Source organism: Cygnus olor, chromosome 9 (genome assembly GCF_009769625.2).
Source record: "Cygnus olor isolate bCygOlo1 chromosome 9, bCygOlo1.pri.v2, whole genome shotgun sequence".
Lineage (NCBI taxonomy): Eukaryota > Metazoa > Chordata > Aves > Anseriformes > Anatidae > Cygnus > Cygnus olor.
The window spans coordinates 6,299,204-6,308,258 of record NC_049177.1 but is presented as its reverse complement, the minus strand read 5'-3'; the positions used below and the strand labels follow the sequence as shown (position 1 = coordinate 6,308,258).

Here is a 9,055-nt window from a genome sequence, read left to right as displayed (position 1 = left end):
CGCTGTGCTGGCCTCCGGACATGACAAAAACCCCAGCAACGTGGTTCCGCATATATGTGTCGGGGGGTAGCATAAAGGGAATTCGGGCATTCCCTGCATCTGTACCATTCGTTTCAGAATCTGTTGTAGGGACAGATGAAAAATTGGTGTATTGGAAAGACGGTCAGCCTGTAGGATTAAATGAGCACCCCTCCTGGCGGACAATCTGTGTCTGGGAGGGGAAAGACTGATTAGCTGGGAGCTGTCTTAGCTGGCAGTAAATCCTGGCGAGCACTTGGTGAGTTCTGAAAAGCCTTCCCTCGCTCTAACTACACCACGGCACTCGTTTATCTCCTTATTGGCATCCACACAACTCTCCTGTGACGGGGACGCGGGGCCACGCCGCCTTCAGCAGCCATTTCGCTCGCCTGCCTCAGGCTCCGCGCCGCGGGGCCACCTCCTCGGGCCCCGGCCGGGGGGCGCCCCCGAGGGCCGGGCCTGGCGGGGAGAGGCCTGGGGGAGCGGGGTCGGGCCGGGCCGGCTCCTCGTGTCGGGGCCGCCCCGGCGGAGGAGGGACGGGGCGGGGGCAGCCCCACGGAGGGCGGTGCTCGGCGGAGCCGGGGTGCTGGGCGGGCTGCCCAGCCCGAACCGTGGCGTGGCGGCGGGCAGCGGGCCCGAAGCCGGGACGAGGAGGAGGAAGAGGAGGCGGCGGCACCGCGGGCAGGTCGGGGGTGGCTGTGGGACGGGTGGCCCGGGCGGCTCCGCTGTCCCGGGAAGGGGAGGGGGGCGAGCAACTTGTGTGGGTTTCTCTCTCTCTCTCTCTCTTTATTTTATTTTTTTATTTTTAATTTCCCACGCTGGTTGTGTTCAGCGTGTTCGATAGCGAGCCTTGTCCTCGGACGTGCCTTAACCCAGGTGACTGCACAGCCCTGAGCAGGCTTCGTGGCGTGCTCCTGCATTGCAGGCTCCCCAAGAGCAGCCCCGAGCCCTGGGGCACGAACGGGCTCCTGCATGCATGGGTTACTCCTCGTTTTGTCGTGTTCCCACACGGAGGGCTCCTTTCTCCTCCCGCAGAAAAAAAAAATATGTGTGAAAGTGTTTTGTTGAAAATGATAGGAAGTAAGTGGTTAAGCAACGTATTCCGTAAATCCTGTGACCTGAATTTCTGGTCCGATCGCTCTAGGTGAAGGCTGGGACAGCAGCAGTGACAGGGTAGGAAGCGTGTGTGCGATGCCCTGATCAGACTTTGTTTTGTCTGGCGTTAGGGCCTGCGACGAGCATCTCATCTCGCTCAGCTCTTACTTTTACTCTTTTACACGTTCAGCAAATACACTTCTGTGTGGATGAAGAAACTCCAGAGTAAGAGGATCCATCCCTGACTAACTGCAAAAGCCGTCACGTGTAATAAGTTATTGTGCCAGTATTACAATAATAATGGGATATTAAACCAACGCGTTTTGGCAATAAGTCGCTGTAATACTTATGCCCTGTTTTGACGTCTGTAGCAGGAGGATTTGCTCAGACAGACTTTGTAGTGGGAGGGTGTGAGTGGGATGAAAGCAAAGCTGCTTAATTTTAATCTCCTCAGAAAGGTAACTAAAAGTAGCACGCATAGTTAAAACACATATGTTCCTCTCGCTAGTGGCTTTTAATTGTAGTCTTTTAAATATTTTATGTAAACTTAGCAGAGCTGAAACATGAATTTTTATAAGATTCAGTATGCACTAAAACAGCTCCCTGTTCAGCAAGAGCCTGCCCTCATGTGAGGGGCTGACAGCGGTGGCCATAAGGACCTTTGTGCAGCAGTCTCCATCCTGCTTAGACTTTTTGCACTTAGTTATGTTGTTTCAGCTTTATAGTTATGACCTTGCCTTTCAGTAACCACATTCTTATTTCTGTCATGCTTTTATTAGCTTAAAAAGTGGGCATCTTGGAACGAGCAAACACACAACCAGTGCTTCAAGGTGTGCAAAATTACTGACTCCCATAAAGTTTGCTTTCTCCAGTGGCTTTGCACTGGGGTGTGTGTTCTTTCTACTTCTCCCTCGTGACGTCCTTAGACAAAGGAAACCGTGAGCATCCTGTGAGATTTCTTATGTAGGTCTTTGTTCCTTTTCATAACCTGGTATGAGAGCTTTGAAATTAGGTTGACTTCTTCGGGATGCTTTTCCTGCTGAAGTTGCAGATTTTGTTGTTGTTGTAATTAAAAAGCTTTTTTTAATTTATAAAAGGCTTGTATCTTAAGTGTATCTGCATTTTATTGCTCAGTAGATGAATGACAGATTTATGTAGTACTAAGACTGGCTTTTATCTGGATTTATGTTCAGGTCTGGTTGCATATTCTCTTCCTCTTCCCAAGGTTTTTATTCTAAGTAATACAAAAAATACTTGCAGTTAGTATGCAAGAAATCACCACTGTGAGATGCATGTTGCTGACAAACATGCACCTCACAAGTATAGGAATGAAATGCTAAGCCACCTACTAACATGTGCTTCATGATTTAGGTGTGATTTGACTTAGGGTTTATATCAGATGCTACAAAGGAGGTGGTGGTACCTTGGTTGTTCAAAAGGGTTGGGAGGAGCCTAGAAGCTCAGCTGTGTTGCCAGGGTCTTGACCAGCACAGACAAATGCTGCAAGACAGCAGCCTCGAAGGTGAGGAAGGATTTGTTTAAAGAGAATGTCAGTGGTTCAGATGCTGAACAAACAGTGGGGTTTGGTTCAAAACTGTTTAGGCAGGAGGTTAGATTGGAACAGTGTTTGAATGTAGCCTGTAGTCTTGACTCGCTGTGGGAAGAGTCAGTAAGTGAGCAATGCGTTGATTCATGCTTAGAAGGTTGTATTTAGAAATAAGCTAGCTTGAGTGGAAAATTGCATTCGAAAATAAAAGCTTAAATTGTGTAGAAAAATGAGAAGGAATGACAAATGGCTGGGAGGAGGCTAGAAATGTAAATTCCATGCAAGATTTCTACTTGCATGATTTTTAGGTTTGTGGTAATTTTACTGGAATTGTACTAAAATAATGTGTTGCAAAGATTGTGCTGTAAAACACACTTTCTCTTTGAAATGATTTTCAGAATGCCTTCTATGATAAATGCAGACTCTAGTATGGTATAAATATAAATGGAAACAGTTGATTGTAAAGCTACATATTGGATGATGATGGCTGAAGGTTTATGTAGGAACTTCCCAGAAAGATATCAGAAATGTGATACAGACTGTGACATGCTTCATGTTCTGTTAAATTCAGGCTGTGCTTTGATGAAATCTGAATGGAGTCCTCTTAAGCAAGCGTTTGGTTTTGTAAATCATTCAGGGCAGAAAGTTTTTAATTTTTTAACAATAAAATTTCCTAGTGAAAGATATATATGGGTTTTATATCTATACGGGAACATGTGAGCTTTGGCCACATAGCTTGCTTGGTTTTATTTTAGCATTCAAATTAAATGCACTTGTTTGTCTGGAAGGTACTAGGGGGTCTCTGGTTACAGCTGGGTGAGGTTTTCTCATTGAAGAAACAGAGTGGGAAAGGGTGCTGTTAGAATCAGCATTTATGTATGATTTTTTATTTAAATCAGATAACATCATTTTTACTGTTCCCAGTCAATGCCTGAGTCATAAAATGTAATGGTTGGTCCTAAACAGCAAAAAAAAAAAAAAAAAAAAAGCATTGTTGTATTGTGCAGTGCTATAATGAAATAGGAGCCTTTGTCAGGAGGGCTGCAAAGGTGGGTGATAAATGTGTGATTATCACTGAATGGTGCTGATGATAGGGAACAGCTTCAGAGCAAGATTGACAGGCTACTTCGTATTGATTAAAAAGAGATAAACTGGGCATTGAAAAGCTACAGAACTGACGTATTTCTTGAACATAACAGATTTTTGGAAGCTGAAATAATTAGGCTTATTTTTTCTCACTGCTTGATAAAGACTTGCTCAGAAATGCTGTTCAGACATAGTATTCAGTAAGTGTTCTCCAGCTGTTTCATCCATAGTTCTTACGACACCATCAAACTTTTCATGTGACAGGAATGAAGTCAGTTTCCCCCAAAAAGTTGTCAAGTGATAAATGTCTTCCGTTGAGGGGAAAAAACAAAACACCATAACTTTGTCTCCACATCCCCTATAATAAATTCCACACTTATGCAGTGGAATAAACTGTACTGTTTTCTTTGGTTGATACTCTCAGGTGATTAGAAAAAAAGAGATCCTATGAATATCATGGATATCGCGTTGTCAATGGTTATTTTAGAAGGACAAGCAATATTGACACTCTACCTTGTGTTTTTCCATATTTTTTTATGCTTTGTTCATCTTCCTCACATCTCTGGCTGTTGTGTTGGTTAGCTAATTGCTCTGGAGTTAGCACAGGCAGGCATTTCTGCCTGGGAAGACGTTGGTTTAACTTCGTGAGAAGCTTCTGATGGGCCAATAAATTCTGAAATAAACTTCCTGGAGCTAAGCAACAGAAACGTTTGCGATAAGACTTCCAAATGAAATGCTGGGACATAACGTTTAACGCCAGCACTGTTTACCTAAATCTATTTTTATGTTTCCTTTTGAAGAAATAACCAGCCTGCCCACACCGTTGTGCTCAGGTTGTCTCTAACTGTAAGATGACGTGATCTCGAGGTTAATTTGTGCTGCTGCCGTGAGGACTGGGGAAAGAACAGGCGTCCCGTCCCGCCTTGCAAAGCAGCACGGCAGCGCTCCCAGGATAATGCCTGCGTTATTCCTCATTCATCTATTCAGCACCCAGGCGAGTTGGCAGTTGTATGATCTGTTGTGGGGAAGAAGAGGAGCAGGAAATACTGACTGTCCGCTAACACATGTCTGATAATCATTCTGGGGTTAGGTTGCAGGAAAATGACTAAATTGCTGAATAAAGTCTTAGTCCTTTTCTATCAGTATGAGCTGAAACAGACCCAGGTCAAAACCAGACCCAGTATAAGATCATCTGGAATTGAAAGAATAAGGGGAGACTTGGGAGCTCAGGTCTTATCCTCAGATCTGTCTAACTTGAGCAGAAGGGCAGATATGCAGACGAAGGGACTTTGCTTCCTACTAATATCAGCTCAAATGTGGGGTAGGATGAATCAGACCTGGTGTGTCAACATAAACTGTTTCCTCCGCTTATGAGCTTCCCAATCTAAATCTCTTATCTGATCTATTTATTCAACCTGACCTCTCTGGTTGATTGCAATTAGTATTGAGTGTATCCCCACAATGTTTTCTTTCAAAGTTAGGGCCAGGAAGAGGTTTTTGCGGCAGCTTACAACCCCTGCCAGGGGGAGGTGGGTTTGTGTCCAGAGCGTTTGATGGTTCATATTGGAAATGCATGCAGAGGGCAGCATTACCGTAGGCAGGAGAGTTGCTCAAACAATTAAAACTATAAACTATAAAATCTTAACAAAATAAAAATAAAATGTATAACAATTCAAGTATGCTAACTGCTTTGCCTTTGTGTGCTTTTTGGAGCGTAGTGTTATCTGATCAGCCACTGGCTGTGATCTGTGTCTGATTAGGATCTATGCTTATACAATCATGAGCATATGGTATACCATTTTAAAATTATAAGCTTAAAATCATTAAATTCTGGTGCTATTTTTTAAGACTTATTTAATTGTGTATGTTCTGGAATGGTTTTGCTGCCAATTAGGATTCAGTTCTGGCTTGGAGCCATCAAAAATCGTAAGGTTTCTTTCAAGTTTTATAATAATGTTGAAAAAGAGTTGCTCGGTTTCCTTTAAGGAAGCACAAGCACTTCCTTTGTTTTTGTTTTTACTTTCCCTGCAGTTCAGCGAAGCAGAAGTGCATGACCTATCGCTGGATGGGAAAAGGAATAGGGATGTGGTGGTATTGCTGAAGAGGTTGACTAAGAGTTGGACTTATGACAGATTTTCCTAGGTATTAAAATTTTGTTAAGTGTTAGGACGGTGACTTAGTGTCCAACCAAAAAGAGCTAGTCAAGGCCAGGTCAAAGCATGTATAGAGAAGTTTGCCTGAATGGAAGGATCTCTCCAACTAAGGTTTTAAATGGATCAAAAAAAAAAAAAAAGTCAAGGACACCTCATCCTTGAAATATTTCATGCTCTCATATATTTGCTTTTGAAACAAGGAAACCAAATGAGACCTAATGGAAAACCCAAGTGAGGAAACTCAACAGTCCTGAAAGGAATGTGAAAATGAGAGAAGAGATGTTAAGCTAGCAGAGGAATTGATGTAGTCTTTTAATTACTTATGATTTGGGTGAGCTATCAAGTCTGATTTTTAAAAGGAGGAATGGTTTATGTTCCTAAGTTATTTAAATACTGTTTAATGCTTTTTAATTTGGCAGATTTGGTTTTAGACTGGATTATATAGATAGATTTTTAACACAACAGTGAGGCTTCACTGATTTGAAAGAAAGTAGCCTGTGGTATATATCGTGTTCAAAATGTAGCTTAAAATTTGCATCTTAAATGCAAAATCATATCCATCTTCATGTTATCTGCTGCGTTCTGAGCAATGTGGAAGATAGAGGTGGTTTTTCCTGTTGAATGAAGTGATCTTTCTCTGCCATCATTTTGGCAATCAAAAATGTGTAGATTCCTGAGAACTGGGGGCTTCGTGTTTTGTTGTTGTTTGGCTTTTGTTTGGTTGGTTTTTATTATTATTAATCATTTGGACAGGTTTGTAGCTGGCACAGCTTAAAAATGGATAGTCCTGGTAACTGGAGGGAAAGAGGGTTTGGGAACAGAATGCAAGAGAAATTTTGGTTATTTGAAGTGTTTAGAAAAGAAATGCAGATGGCAGCAGCATGTGTTTGTTTTAATGCCATTAATAGGAGAACGTTTTTTTCCTTATGGTTTGATGCAAAGAATATGTTCTGAAAATCTTTTATCTATAGCAGAGAATCAGTCTGCTACAAATATGTTTCTTTATAAAGCCTGTCCTCAAAGCAGTGGTCAAAGGAAGACTAGTGTGACTTGGAGAATGTGAATTTTTTTCCTGGTGTGCAGTTCCTCTGTATAGTTGGAAAGAAAACAGTTTGTTTTCTGAATGTTTCTGATTTGCTGTGGAAGGGTATGTCATTAATGAGCTTTCCGTGATGCTTTTTCCCATTATTTGGTAGGCTTTGTTCTTTATTTTACCTGATAGGAGTATAGCAAATCTTTATTTTGTGTTCATAATTGTAACAAGCTAACAGATACGTCCTATTTAGTTCAGTTGTGTGGTTTTTTTTTCTATTCAAGCACATAGGTGTTAAAGCCTAAGGGAGTATAATTTTTTTCTCATGTTAGTAGAAATTGATAATACAGCCATTACAACTTCAAAAACAAAAACACAGCAGTGCAACTTGATTGTAATGAGGGCATGTTTGGCTTTAGCCCGATCTTTGTAAACTGTGAAGCAGAAATAAGAATGGTAGCAATCTTCTCCAGCATGTTTTCATCCCTGGGTTTTGGTGTCTGCCTTGGTAGTGGACTGGTTTAGAAAGAAGCCCAGCAATATAATGTAGATACGTTGTGTGGCATCATAGCATCTGTCCCTATTTAAAGCTTGTAGTGCTCGCAAACAGTGACAGAAGGACTACCTTAAATAAAAATATTTTGCTGACCACAAGAGTTTAAGTAATCTCTTGGGATCTGTTTCCAAATTTTGCACCCACATATATTTTTTTTTTTTTGGCAAGTAACCAAGAAAAGAGAAATACTGTGCAAGAAGTGTTATCTATGCCTTTGGTACAGGAACGTGTTGTATATATGAACCATGGTAGGTGGTCCTTTGAATATACACATACTGACAGACTTGAGGTTGCCCAAAGCCAACTAGCGAGGGTGAAAAAGTAATCAGTCGGGTGGGACTTGGAAATACCTAGCAGTCCAGGCGTTGTAAAAGGGACCAGATTAAAGGGAGCAGAACTGGGTTGCAGTGGTGCATGACAGAATGAGGGCCTCTGGAAGACAGCACCGATGAGAAGAACTGCGTGGCACCAAGTAAAAGCCAAGGCACACTTCTGCACACCTGATGAAAAATGTGATCAACATGACAGCTGTGGAGGGGCAGACAGTGATCACTGGAGAAGTCAGTGCTTGGTCGTTGTCCAAGTGTGTGCATCTCTGCTGAAGGACCAGAGTGCAGGAGCTCCCGGGGGTGCCGTGTCCCCGCTACCTGCCTGCTCCCCTTCGTGCGGAGCTCGACAGCGAAATCCTGCTGGCTCTCAGCGCCCTGGAGGGAGGTGGTAGGGCTGAGCATCAGGGACTAACATGAGTAACTAAAAGTACTCATGAAAAATGGGAAAATAAATGAGCTGGCAAGCATGAATTTTGATGGTGACCATTGCTTCATCCTCTGATCTATGCGGATGTCTAAATCTGGCACAAACTAAGGAGACATAAAGGAGCTTACAGACAGAAACACTTACGGAATGTGTAATGCACCCTACGCGCAATCCTGTTTTTCTCATTTGTTTACTGCCAGAGCTAATTTAGACTCTAATAAGGTCCTCCAGGCACGTGCACGTCATCTCTGTGTCACGGCTGATGGGAGCAAGTGATGCTCTTTATAGAGAGAGTAGCGAAGCTGGTAGGAGGAAAAGCCCCTGCTGTCAGTATGCTGCTAGGGCCAGGGCACAAAGGCAGCGAGCTGTCTCTGTGTTGGGTTGTTACAAGGGGAAGTGGTCTGTAAAGAAGGGAAAGGAGACTAACTGAAAAAAAAAAAAAAAAATATATATATATATATTTTAAGGGGAGAATATGTAGAGATGACATCTCAATTGCAGCTCTTCAGAACTTCTTTGATATATTTAGTGAGCATTTTAGGAATAGCAGAGGTATTGGAGAAGGAAAAGATTATATTTGGGCACTCTACTTCCCTTCATCTTTAAGTTAGCTCATGTGTTTACTTGTTTTCTCGTAGTAATAGTGTTAGTGATTACGCAGAAGTAATTGCAGTGCTGATATTCTTTAATGACCTCATGTCAGAAATGATTGTGTTAGGTCTCACAAAACACCGTTTCAGTGTTCGAGTGTTTTAAGGTGCAGTTCTGAAGCATTGCTGAATAGAAGGGATGTATTTACAAGTCATGCAGAT

At 42.4% G+C, this 9,055-nt stretch overlaps 1 protein-coding gene across 3 annotated transcripts in view; it reads left to right on the top strand.

Moving 5' to 3' along the window:
- Positions 1-248: 248 nt before the first annotated feature.
- Positions 249-9,055, top strand: part of PXYLP1 (2-phosphoxylose phosphatase 1) — a 54,530-nt gene continuing 45,723 nt past the window's right edge. The window contains exon 1 of one of the 3 annotated variants that reach the window (XM_040566657.1): positions 249-277. The gene's annotated coding sequence lies outside the window, so the exon portion shown is untranslated. Of the gene's footprint in view, positions 278-555; positions 704-9,055 lie in introns of those variants that run through there. The other 2 variants (XM_040566658.1, XM_040566656.1) reach the window with 2 other exon arrangements.